Source organism: Megascapheus bottae, unplaced genomic scaffold, assembly GCF_031878675.1.
Source record: "Megascapheus bottae isolate mThoBot1 unplaced genomic scaffold, mThoBot2.hap1 HAP1_SCAFFOLD_40, whole genome shotgun sequence".
Classification (NCBI taxonomy): Eukaryota; Metazoa; Chordata; class Mammalia; order Rodentia; family Geomyidae; genus Megascapheus; species Megascapheus bottae.
In genome coordinates this window covers 2,416,982-2,430,037 of record NW_028327715.1, presented here as the reverse complement: position 1 = coordinate 2,430,037, position 13,056 = coordinate 2,416,982, and the positions used below count along the sequence as shown (strand labels likewise).

General features: G+C 39.4%; 1 long non-coding RNA gene and 2 pseudogenes across 1 annotated transcript; 2 read left to right on the top strand and 1 right to left on the bottom strand.

Moving 5' to 3' along the window:
* Nucleotides 1–3,056: 3,056 nt before the first annotated feature.
* Nucleotides 3,057–3,524, top strand: LOC150039331 (destrin pseudogene; annotated as a pseudogene).
* Nucleotides 3,525–3,779: 255 nt separating this feature from the next.
* Nucleotides 3,780–4,420, top strand: LOC150039330 (DNA replication complex GINS protein SLD5 pseudogene; annotated as a pseudogene).
* Nucleotides 4,421–6,001: 1,581 nt separating this feature from the next.
* Nucleotides 6,002–8,953, bottom strand: LOC150039329 (uncharacterized). Its single transcript, XR_016534386.1, has 3 exons — nucleotides 8,903–8,953; nucleotides 8,050–8,106; nucleotides 6,002–6,055 (listed from the first exon to the last, which is right to left on the bottom strand). It is a non-coding gene; the product is annotated as an uncharacterized LOC150039329 (long non-coding RNA).
* Between the last annotated feature and the right edge of the window lie 4,103 nt (nucleotides 8,954–13,056).

The window sequence follows — 13,056 nt, the reverse complement described above, 5'->3', positions numbered from 1 at the left end:
ATCTACAAAGAAACAACCATCTAGTAAACAGACGAACCAAAGACTTAAGAGTGTTCTCTGAAGAAGAAATATGAATGGCCTATGGACACATGAAGAAATGCACGACATCTCTGGCCATAAAAGAAATGCAAATCAAAACAACTCTAAGGTTCCACCTCACTCCAGTTAGAATGGCCGTGATTGAGAAATCTAATAACAACAGATGCTGGAGAGGATGTGGACAGGAGGGATCATTACTCCACTGTTGGTGGGAGTTCAAATTCGTTCAACCACTACGGAAAGCAGTATGGCATTTCTTCAAAAGACTAAACAGAGCTCCCCCAATCATTTCTTATGTGTATCTATTAAGACTTCCTTTATACTCTAGAGAGAAAACCATTTGTATAATTACATTGTAATAGAGAAGAAAAGAACAATTCTGCCTTTGTGCTGTAAATATTTCCTTTGGAGAAAGCTTGAGGAGTGCTGGGATGATACTTATTCTGTGACTGTTGAGTGGAATATTAGGCAGATATGTGCTTCCATTGGCTATATGTCATCGGTTGAATCGGTTGTGGATTCTATGGAGAGGATCTAACATGGTTGGGATCCATCTCCTCATTTATGTGCAGCGGTGTCTGTTGTGTGAAATTGGGTGCATTGAGGCTTAGCTGCCTTTTTGTTGCTAATCATTGCAGTATCTTTAGCCACATGAAGTCACTTTCATCTTGTATTATTTTCAAGTTTTCTTTGTTACATAGAAATACATTTTCATTTTCTTCCTTTTCAGCTCCATTCCGGGAATACCTTTTTCCATCCTTTCACTTCAACCTGTACTTGTCTTTGCTAAGGAGGTGAACTTCTTTTGAGGATATTTTTGTGCTGGAACTACTAGGGCTTCATCTTAGGGATTGGTTGCTCTTCCTTAGGTTTTTCTATCAATTCTGGTACTCTACCACTTGAGCCATACTTTCAGCTTTTTGCAAGTTAAATGGAAATCACAATCTCATACATTTCCTGCCTATGCTGTCTTTGAACCATGGTCTTCATGAGATCTCAACAGTACTGATCATTACAGGCATGAGACACCATTGCCCAGAATCTGTGTCGTCTACCTTGACTGAGGTAAAAAGTACCAGGTGTATAGTATTCATGAGGTACATAGTATATATGATTCCATAATTTCAGCAAAGCAGTGCCAATATATAAATATATATATATATATATGTATATATAAAAACACACACATGGAGAATTCTTAGGTGAGTCTCCTGTCTCCTGGAATTTATCATTTGTTTAGATATAAGACTCTTCTTGTGGTGGCTACATAAAGACAATCGCATTTGGAACAGCATGAGGTAGTGGTAGGCAGGAAGCAGAGGTGACTTCAGAAAGTTCAGTGAAGCTAAGAATCCTACAAGTGCTCTTCCCTCTCAGGTAGTGTTGTCTCTATGTTAGGTGGGTGCCCCAGGCCTTCACAAGTTCCTTCATCATTCCTGATGGAGCTTCTCTCACAGCCCTATAAAGTCTCGATATGTCTTCACAGAGATGAAACACTGAACATTGAGTTTTTCGGCTGTTTTGCTTTGTTTAGTTGGTTTTGTCCTTCTAGTCCTGGGTCTTGAACTCAGGGTGTGGGCACTGTCCTTGAGCTGTTGCAATCTATCCCTCTACCACAACCTACCACTATAGCAGCACTTCTGAGTTTTTCTATGTGCATGTAGTACCTAGGAATCAAACCTAGGGTTTCCTGTGTGCTAGATAGGCAATCTAATAGTAGACCACCCACTCAGACCAGTTGTTTATTTTTTTTCGTTTATTTCCTTTCTTTCTTAGTTTCACTCCCTTCCTTCCATCCTTCCTTCTTCCCTCCCTTTCTCCATCTCTCTGTCTCTGTCTCTCTGTCTGTCTCTATCTGTCTCTCTCTGTCTGTCTTTTTTCTTTCCTTCTTTTTCCTTCACCTGGCTTGATACTTGATTTTTGGGGAGAATGCGGTGGGCGTTGGTCCAGAGTCTTATACTCAGGGCTTGGTTGCTCTCCCAGAAGTCTTCAGCTCAAAGCTTGTGCTATGCTCCTGGAGCCATAGCTGCACTTCCAGTTTTCTGATGATTAATTAGAGGCTCCTGGAGTTTTGTGCTTTGGTGACTTTGAACTGCAGTCCTCAAATCTCAGCCTCCTGAATAGCTAGGATTGCAGGGGTCAGCTAATGGCACTCAGTGATACTTGATAATTTTTTAATGAAATACATTAACTGTAAAGTGAGATGACTCAAGACTTGAGTTGTGGCATTCACAATCAAATCAAATGTCAGTGACAACATTGATTTGTCTTTTCAATCAGCTGCAGTTTGGAGGTGTAAATGCCCTCAATCCTCCCAGTTTGCTGATTCCTTCATCTCATCCATTCTTCAGCATCATCTTGAAGCTTCTGTCTCAGATAGGATTCAGAAACCATAGTCCTGAGGCAGGAGCTTGATCCTTGGGATTAGAATTGTGGCCCTCACTTCACTTGGTAGAAGCACCATAGCAGAAGCACTCTGGCAGGATAATGAATACTTCTAGGATTTTAGTTTCATTGTTTTCTGCTAAAGAGTCTTCAGAAAACAGTGGAGCCTCCTACATCCTATTACCTCCAAATAAAATAATTAAATCACTACTGCTTTGTAAAACTTAAGAGAACTTTAATCTCCCTGAGAGAGTCCACATGAAGTATCTAAGTGACAAATGTAGGAATGATGATTCCCTCAATAAGAAAATCACTCCCCCCTGCCCTCCTCCCCCTTCTTCTCCTCTTCCTGCCACTTTCTCCCCCTACTCTTTTTCTTCTGTGTCTTCATCCTTTATGTCTTCCCTTTGTCCAATTGTCTTTCTCTTGCATTGTAATGGGGATTGGACCCAAGAACTTGCCCATGCTAGACACTTAAATGACTTGCTACACATATCCTATCTCAAACCAAAGACAGAGGAATAGTCTGTAAAGATCGTAATGCCCGCTTCAGTGAGGAAAATGCTCTGAAGTCTAGACACTGGCCTTCTCCCTTCCCAGCCCTTCCAGTCCCTGTGACCACCCCAGCCAAGATGGCCTCTAGAGTGCAAGTTGCTTAAGTGTGTCACATTTTCTATGACATGGAAGTTTAAAAATTCTCCACACCAGAATAAAGCAAGAAAAGGAAGAAGGTTGTCCTTTTTTGTCTCATTGCAGACAAAACTTACATCATTGTTGAAGAAGGCAAAGTAATTTTGGATGGAGATGTTGGTGTTACCATAACTGATCCTTTCAAGCATTTTGGGGGAGTGCTTCCTGAAACAGGTTGTCACTATGCTTTGTATGATGCAAGCTTTGAAACCACAAATTCTAGAAGAGTTGATATTTTTGTGGGAGCAAAAAAAGTCAAATGATCTGTGTGAACTCCATGCCATTACAAAGAAGCTTCAAGGCATAAAGCACGAATGTCAAGCAAATGGGCTGGAAGACCTCAACATGCTTGTATTGCTGAAAAGCTAGGTGGGTCATTAATTGTACCTTCTGAAGGGTGCCCTGTTTAGGCCATCATTCAGTGCCACAAATTAAAGCTTCCATGTTTAATGTTATCCTCTTGCTACCTAAGTAAAGCAAATTTACCTAGGACAGGGTTTTACTGGGGGGAAGCTGTCTTGTCATGTTCTAGAGTAAACTAAGATATATAAATATATGGGGAAAATAGCCATAAATATATCTAGAGTCTAAAGTTAAAAACAAAATCTTGGTGCAGGAATGCGGGAGTTGGATGGCGGGAGGTGAGGTTCCTGGTTTCAGAGAAGATGACAGAGGAACTGGATTTCATAGGGCAAGACTCAGTGAGGAGGTGGTCCTAACTCTTGCAGAGCTCATTGAAAGGCTGGAGCAGGCCTGGAGGATGCAAAATTTGCTCCTGAACTTCTGGAAAGCAAGTGTGAAATTGTAGAATGCATCACAGAACAGCTGGATCACATGGAAGAAAATCTCAAAAGAGCCAAAAAGGGAGATCTGAAAGTTAGTATACGTCAAATGGAGATGGAAAGAAGCCGTTATGTCCTTAGCAGCTGTTTGCAGTATTGACTCACAATGATAGAGAAGTTTTTCCCTCACATTCTAGAGAAGGAGAAGACAGGATCCTGAAGGGGAACCTTGCAGCCTTTCTCCAGAGGAATTTCCCTTCACCAAAGAGCACATGGCTCACAAGGACACTTATCTTAAAAATGTCACCTTAAAGCACATGCCTCCCAACTTACAGAAGGTGGACCTCTAGAGGGCAGTTACCAAACTAGATCCAGACTCGTATGTGTTTCTGAGAGTAAAAGAACAGCAATAAAATAGTTTGGTAGAACCCTAATAAGATGAGCAGATGGATTGGATGAGGACTCCCAACACTCGATCCAGTATTGTTCCTCTGATTGCTTCTGGAGCAGTGCAGCTAATTTAAAAATAACCAAGTGTGAAGACACGGAACCCCAGAAAACATGAGAAAGCCTATGCCACTACCTGCCTCAGAACACTAAGGAGCTATAGCTCCTGACAGCAGGCTTTTCTCCCATTGCTGTGGGCCAGTAAGAATGGCAGGAATGCTACACTTCCATCTCAGCCAGCATCAGTGGGTGGGGCCCTGGCTCTTTTTGTTCTGAATATGAGGCAAATAAACAAGTCTGTATACCTTTTCAAAATAAAATTCTTTGAAAAATAAAGAATAATTCTTTAAAAAATCTTAATTGTGAGAAGACTTTAAGAACAGTGTTGAAAAGGAATCTATGGACACTTGGATGCCAATACAGTGATCTCCGTGTTTGCTTCTTTACACACACACACACACACACACACACACATACACACTCTATTTTCTATCTTACATTTTATTTGGTAATCCACTTGTAGGTACTCTTTTGGTTTCTACTTCAGTTTTGCTAAAGAATAAAAAGGAATGCAAAAGAAACCATGTCAGTTTGGGTCAAGTTAGTTATAATTAATGTTTAACTAGCAAGCTGATCTTCTAATCTTTGCACGTAGCAATCTACCATGTCATCTATTCTAGAAAATGATTCTAATTGATCATATCAGGCCTGTGAAGACAGAAGATTTCAACCTGGTTATAGTTCTGCATGCCTGTAATCAATGCACACTGAACGCAGGAGAAGAAAGATCATTCCAGGAGAGCTCAGAGTATCTTGAGACCATGGATTAACAGCAGCAGCAAAATGCCGAAAGATGTATTGTTGAACTTCTTATTTTTACTACAATAGGACTTTATAGGCTAGCAATGAGGACCTCAGAAAATAGTATTATAAAAGTATCTTTATTAAAAAGTGAAAGATTTATACAATCTGAAGAGAAACCAAACTAGATGACTCTGATGACAAAATGCCATAGGAAGAAAAAGTGTCGTCATATTCATAAAAATCTCACCATAATGTGGAATTAGGCAGACAGGCTCACAAGATGACCTAGGACTGGTTAAAGAAGAGCTTATGTGTGATCCTCGACTTTGCTCCACAAAGGATTCTTTTAGCATAAACTTTCAGTCAAAAAACTGATTACATATGAACCAATCGATTTTCACTGCTCATGTCATATTGCTACTTCATATGACACCATACATATTAGTAGCTAAAATCAGAAGATAAGTGAATTGGGTCACCATTTAATTAGAATAAAAATGATACGGCTTGAGATAAGTGCCTTCCCAAGCAGGCTTCTAAATGAGATCACATCCAACTTCCACTCACCACACAGCCATGTGAGAGGCATGTGTGACAGGCTGACCCTTCCTGATGTATGCTTCTTTCATTTTCCTAGCAGCACTGGTGTTCCAACACAGGATCTTTACTTTCTGCCATGCGCTGCATCACGCCTACCACCAGTCCTTTCATGGTGTTGGTGTTTCTTTGTGTCCAAGTGCTCAGCTCCAGCCATGTGTATGTGCATACTTATGAGTACATGTGTCTGTACATATATATATATATAATATGAACATAAACTTCCACCTCTACACTTGTCTTGGTTTATATCTTACCTTTTTGTCTCATTGCCATCATCAGGTGCTGGACAAGGATCATGTGCAGTTGTGCTAAAGTAACAAAAACACCTATGGTCACATATCACATGAATACGGAGGAGTTCAAATTCTGGGTCAAATTCTGATGCAGGTCCTACATTCATGCACTGTTTTTCCCTATAACTGGTTCTCTTCTCACGTTGATTTGAAATAAATGCAACCTTACAGTTTCAGACCATGAAGAAATACACTTGATGACACAAAAATGACAGTTAGCATGACTGGCATTCTGGGAGTGAGTGTGTTTCTAGTTCAGTGTGTCATTAAGGAGGACAGGTGCAAGGTCATCTCCAAAAGAGAAAACAACCACATTACTCACCAAGCCACCAAAGAAATTTGGCCTCAAATCACTAAGGGGAAGGCGGGCTCTTCGACTATCCATGACCTTCCTCACATCTAATCAAAACCTCCAGTTTTTCCAAGTAACTACAGTTAGATGAGAAAAAGTAGCTACAGACTCATTTCTGTTCTGAAAACTTCAGTGTCCTCCATTCACATGCTGGGGAAATCATCAGAGTGACTGTTGGAGCAAGGAACTTTTGTGTAGTCCCTCTATTGAACATTTATTCCCATGTCAATCCATCACTTTGAAACTTATCAACCACTTTTCCATGCAAATAAGTGTGAGTATGAGGGGAAGGGAAAAATTTAATCTGAGACAAGTAGATAGAACAAAATCTTTATGTTCGGGACTTACAACTAAGTGAAAGCAGTGCTCTTACATTTTTGTGTTTTCTGCCTAATGGCCCTCTGTTTTCTCAGTCCAAATTTCCTCTTTCTTCCTAGTTAAGTTCCAGGTTCTCCACTCCTTGTGCCAACTTTTTATTGCCATCATTATAAATATCTACCTTGCTCGAATACTATGTGTGGCATGAGGTCGAGCCTTTTCAGTGTGTAACAGACTTGGATAAGAACAAGACTTGCATGGTGGCAGAGCAAGACACAGTGCCATTGTAGACACTAATTTCACAATGACAGGGCTCTGAACTATCAGGGATGCATGCATGATCTTGATCTTATACATGCAGTTCTGTGCAGACTCGGTAGCCTCTATTTTTGTTTCTTTTACTTTTCTGCACATCGGATCTGCTCCTTTGGTCCAATCAATTACAGACTCACAAGTTGGAAACGTCATGTTTTCTAGAGGAATATGTTACTAATGTTAACAATGTACTTGAAGCATATTGTCATGACTGAGTCTTTCTCCAACGCTTCAATGGTATTAGAAAAGAAAGTGATCCACAAATCTCTCAGGGGCTGAGATCTGAGCACCATGGTTCAAAGCCAACCCAGCCATGAAAATCCATGACTCTTATGTCCAATTTACCACCAGAAAACCCAAGGTGGCGCTGTGGCACAAGCGGTAGAGCACTAATAGCCCTGAGCTGAAGAACTTAGGAACAGCACCCAGTTCAAGCCAACGAATTACCAAAATAAAAAATAAAAAATAAAAAGTGAGAGAGATGGAGAAAGAAAAGTATACCATAACCCAACAAATCTACCTACTCTAGTAGATAATGACGTCTTGTTCAGGTTCAACTCACTTCAGAAGAACTCAAGACTTACATATCATCTAATTATCAGCTAATATTCCCTGCTGCTGCTCCTGCTCTTCAGATAGGAATAAGAAAAAGCAGTCTAGAAGTAAGGCTCCCTCTCAGTATGAATGTGGGCTTTTCAGGGTTTAAGCATTCAAAAGAAGGAAGGATCACCTCTTAGCTACTGGTGCTAGGCCTACCTTTTGGTTTCAGCAAAGGATTCCCAAGTCCCTTGCCACATTCGGAGTAGCTGACAGGCACCGTGATAATCTAAGAATTTGGGTGCTAGTCGTTGCCTTCATAGCACACCATGAGCGAGTGTCTTTGGACAGGTTCTATCATTTCTATTGAGTTTCAAAACACATCATGATTACATTCAATATTGATAAGCAGTGCTTGTGTACCCTGAAGATATCATTGTGCAAAACGAGTAAGTGATAACGTACATGACAAAAAAAATCAACTCACCAACTACTGATGTCTTCATTGGAATGAACTATAACAGCTCTTAAGCCACTATCCTCACTGTGGACATATTAAAAACACACAATAATTAACTGGGAAAATGTGGGAATTAATCATGCATTTTTTTTCCAGAACATTAAGTTAGGAAACTAAGGTCTTGTGAATGCAACACAAAAATGCTGCCAACAGAGCTTCATCTCTAACATTTTTGTCCCTGCCACTCCTGCCACTACTGAGATCTCACCCCAGAGCCCTGTCCTTGCTACTCCTTTGTTCATGGTATGGTGACAATTAGGGCCTATAATGAGAAATGCTAATCTAAGGGTTTTGGGTGCTAGGATTTGTCTTCACAGCACACCAAGAACCACTGTCTTTTGATCTGCTCTATCATTTTCTACTTAGTTTGAAAACATGTCATGATTTTGTGTGATATGAACAGGCAGTCCTCTGTGCTCTGAAAAGCCATCATTTTCCAAAATGATTTATCAATTAGATGAAAAATGAATCAACTTACAATAAATGAAAAAAAAACTCTAGAATACAGAAACAAGAGCTTTACCTTGTGTGATAGTTGTTCTAAATGTACTATGTTATTTCTCTTTTCCTTTTTCCCCTTAATTGTTAATCTCATATTGTTATTGAATCTGAAAAGTTACCTGGAATATTACATATGTTTATTTGAAATAGGAGAGGGAGGGGATAAAGCAAGTTGATTGCAAAGGTGTAGGGGAAGGGAAATGAGATGAAAACATAAACAGGGCTATCAATGTGTGAGAAGAAATTCACCTACTATCTGAGGAAAATAAGTGTAAGCACTCTATACATGATCCCCAAAATAAAAAAAAAATTAACTCACGCAGTACTGATGTCTTCGTTTGAATGAACAACAGCCGTGGTTAAGTTGCTGCCTTTGCTGTGGACAAATTGAAACATATAAAAACTAAGTAGGACAATGTGGGAAGGAATGTTGTATTTATAACAATATTAGGTTAGAAAACTATAGCTTGTGCATGCTACACAGATGCTCTGTCAAATGTACTATGCCTCTATCTCCTCTGTCTCTGCCAAAACTTCTCTCCAGTACTGAACTCTGAATTCAGAGCCCTGTCCTTGCAACTCCTATGGTGATGGCATGGTGATCCCTCCTACCTAAGGCTTGCCTGTTCAATGACACTTCCCCTTAGGATTTCACCAGAATGGTAGATGGATGTGTAGACTTGGGTTCACAGGTATGATTCTGTCTACAGTGGGGGTGAACAGCCGAGGACAGCAATATGACGCCATCCAGAGTATTCCTTCTGGCAGAAGTCCATCTCCACTGAATGAGCAAAATGCATTGCATGTGTGAATGAGGAAGAAGAGATTCAGTGATAAACAAGAAAGTAAAATATTCCTGGAGCCCTGACTTGAAGCCATAGTATCAGAGTATTGCGACTCTGCCACACACGTGTGGACATGATCGATCTCTATCTCTCTGTCTCCTACCTCTTTCATTGTAAACATAAATTTATTCACGAAACCTGTATTCACAGATGTGAGCAGTAAGGAGCTTGACATAATGCTGTGGAGCCATCTGTCTATCCAATAGAAATGGTGCCCATAAAGTACTCGCACTGTCACAAACCTTACAACCACAGTTTTGAAAAGTTGGCATTAATGCACAATGAAAATAATATGTATAATTTAAGGTCTAGGCCTACAGAAAGTTTATAGTCATCAAAAAACTGGACATAGCCAACAGAATATGGAAAGGACCGAACAAACATGTAGCCACTTCGATCTGACACTTGTATTTCTTCACCTGTGAAGAAATTGTTATGGCAGGAAATAAATGCATAGGATTCTGTGTCTTTGCCATCAGACCAAAGGAACACAACCAGTTGCAGTAGGATCTCATACACTGGCAATGTGGGGGGTTTTAGGCGTTTCCCTTCACTGCTCCCTACAATAGCAAAACACTTTTGTGCAACTCATTTCTCATTTATTCATCAAAATGGAAAAGGAGCAATCTGACAGACAGAAGGTACACCGACAATATTTGGAAACTACCCAGAAATGATTAATCTGTTTCATATCATTTATATTTATGTATGTTTATCTTCTTGTAGATATCTGACCTTTGCTTGAATTCTTCCGTCCCAAGATCTGGTGGGTCATTTTTATCCAAGCTAAAGAGAATTAAATTATAGATAATCAAATATCAGGTGCAATCATAGTTTTACGTTTTCACTCAGTGTAGTAAGTTAATCTAAGACTAACAAATTTGTAGAAATCAAAACTTTTACATATTTAGCTAAATGAACAAAGGAATTTAATTTGGCGTAGGGGAGTTGCATTTTATCATTTCAAAAGAAATCTTTTATGCATGGTCAAAGAATTTTTCTCTCTTAGTAAACCTAATACACTGCTCCCTACAATAGCAAAACACTTTTGTGCAACTCATTTCTCATTTATTCATCAAAATGAAAAAGGAATAATATGACAGACAGAAGATACACTGACAATACTTGGAAATTTCCCAGAAATGATCAATATGTTTCCTAACATATACTTATACACGTTGATCTATATGTCTATATCTGACCTTTGCTTGAATTCTTCTGTCCCAAATTCTCCTGGATCATTTTTATCCAAGCTAAAAGCATTAAATTATATACAGCCACTACCAAGTGCCATCATAGTTTTACTTTTTTACTTAAGGTAGTAAGTTAACCTAACACTAACAAATTTGTAGAAATGGAAACTTTTACATATTTATCACTTCAAAAGAAAGCTTTTATGCACGGTCAAAGAATTTTTCTCTCTTACTAAACCTAACACACTGATTATTGGTATCATGTAGTTTAATTGTACATGCAACTCACTTCAGAAGAACTCAATCCATTATACAATCTGATTTTCAGCTTTCTAAGTCTGCTCTTCTCTCTCCTTCCTTTCACTAACTTGGCTGATTTCTTAACTGCTTCTCACCAAAAGACAAGAAACTGCAGCCTAAAAGCTGGACTCTCATCAGACCTGAAAATGAGCCTGTCTACTAAGTACCAGATTTCTAGAGAAGGTAAGAGGCCCACCAACATTTTCACCTCAGAAACACTGAGACCACCTCATTGTTCCTGACTGGGATTCTCTCCTCCATTGTCTCAGTACACGTTGCATGTAGGAAATAGGTAAATAAGGGAGAGAATAGGTAAATAAGGGTACGGTTACTATGTTTTACTTCACAGTATACCATGACCAAGTATCTGCTGCCTGACGCTATCATTTTCAATTTAGTTTCAATACAAGAGAAGGAATACATGAGGACACTGATCAGCTATCATATAGATTGGGTACTAACCTCACCCTAGAAGTGAATTTACACTCAGATGACAGAAAATTTTAACTCACCAAATGTTAATGCTTGGGTCACAAACTGCAATGGCAGTTAATGCTGTGTCATCTCTAAAAAATAAAATAATATAAAATCAGCCCCAGAAAATCAGTTGGAACATTTAGAAGAAATCAAACTATTTCTACAAGGCTGTGTACTAAAACCATAACTGTGTTCATCTGAGGAACATGCTCTGCCACTTGAGCTACATCGCCATCTCCAGCTCTTCTGTTCCCTCTAGCTATTTGCTCTGGTACTATGGTGTGAAGTAGGAGACCTGTACTTAAATGAAAAGCAGTATTTCCATTTTACAATAGAATGGATTTGAATCTCTTCAGGAACTTAAATATGGAACTTAGAAAAGTAAAGTTTTCACACAAGATAGAAGAATTGTTCCCCCTACCACAGTACCTAATGCCATCTTGTATGACTTTCAATGCAATGCAATTCAAGGGAGTTCAACCCGGAGGTCACAGCCAATATTCTGCTTCCTCTGTTCCTTCTATTCCCTTCTTATTTTCAATAATCGTGGATGTCTTTACTGACTTACTTGCAGAGAGTACCAATGGGTGGCAGGCCAGAAGCAGAGAACTCTCCACTGCTAACCAGGACAGTGAGAACTCCCTCTCCTTACTGGAATCTCAATCCTTCACCCAATTTGAAAAAAGAAAGAATGGCACAAAAAATTGCACTTCCCTGACTTTCCCAATGGTTCCCACAAACATGGTGCTTAGTCTCTGTACAGCTTTCTACACAAGTCTGTCGACATTTGGGTATCTGACCACTTAGGGCTGCTTGTGTGCATCCATGTGCACCCTGCTAGTTATTATCAACATCACACAGTCAAAATTGCACACAGTCAAATGCTGTGAGAATTCCAAAACCTACTTTTTCTCCCCAAATAGCTATAACTGCCTGAAAACTAACTACATATACTGTATATGCAAGGGGGTATTTCGTGTGCTTTCCTAAAAATATGGCCTCTCACTTCAATGAAATGTTCACCTGTGCTAAACAATCACTTATGCAAGACTGACAAATTCTTTTCCTATGAACCTAAACCACTGGTAGCACTGTTTTGTGGGTTTCCTTATCTTCCATTTCCCTTGCTTTGGAATTAATCAAGCTGATCTACCACCTACATTTCTGCTTTCTCTCTTCCCTCCATGCTGGCACTATTGTTCTCTATCCATCCAGCCTCTCTGAGTGATAAAAAGGATTTGTATTTCATGAGTTATTCATATTAATATCCAGAATATATGTTGGAATGATTGCACAGACATGCTTTTACTATTTAGTATTATTTCACATTCACATACAATTCTAACCCTCACTTGATGGTAAAAGCCTTCTCATCCCCTAAATAAATCACAAATGGTATGAGGGAGGTGTCTTCAGCTGTCACGTCTCCCATGAACATCTGATATCCTAGTCATTATATTTTATTTTCTTTTATTTTCTTTTTTTATTGTAATTAGTGAAAGGGTTACATGATATTTTCCAGATAGAAGGTGCATTAATTCACATACATTGATACCCTTTCACATGTCTTGGTACCCATTTCCCTCCCCCCCACACCCCCCACCCGTGTTGGTTTTCCCCCCTTCCCTATCAAATTTCAAATATCCAAATACTAATAA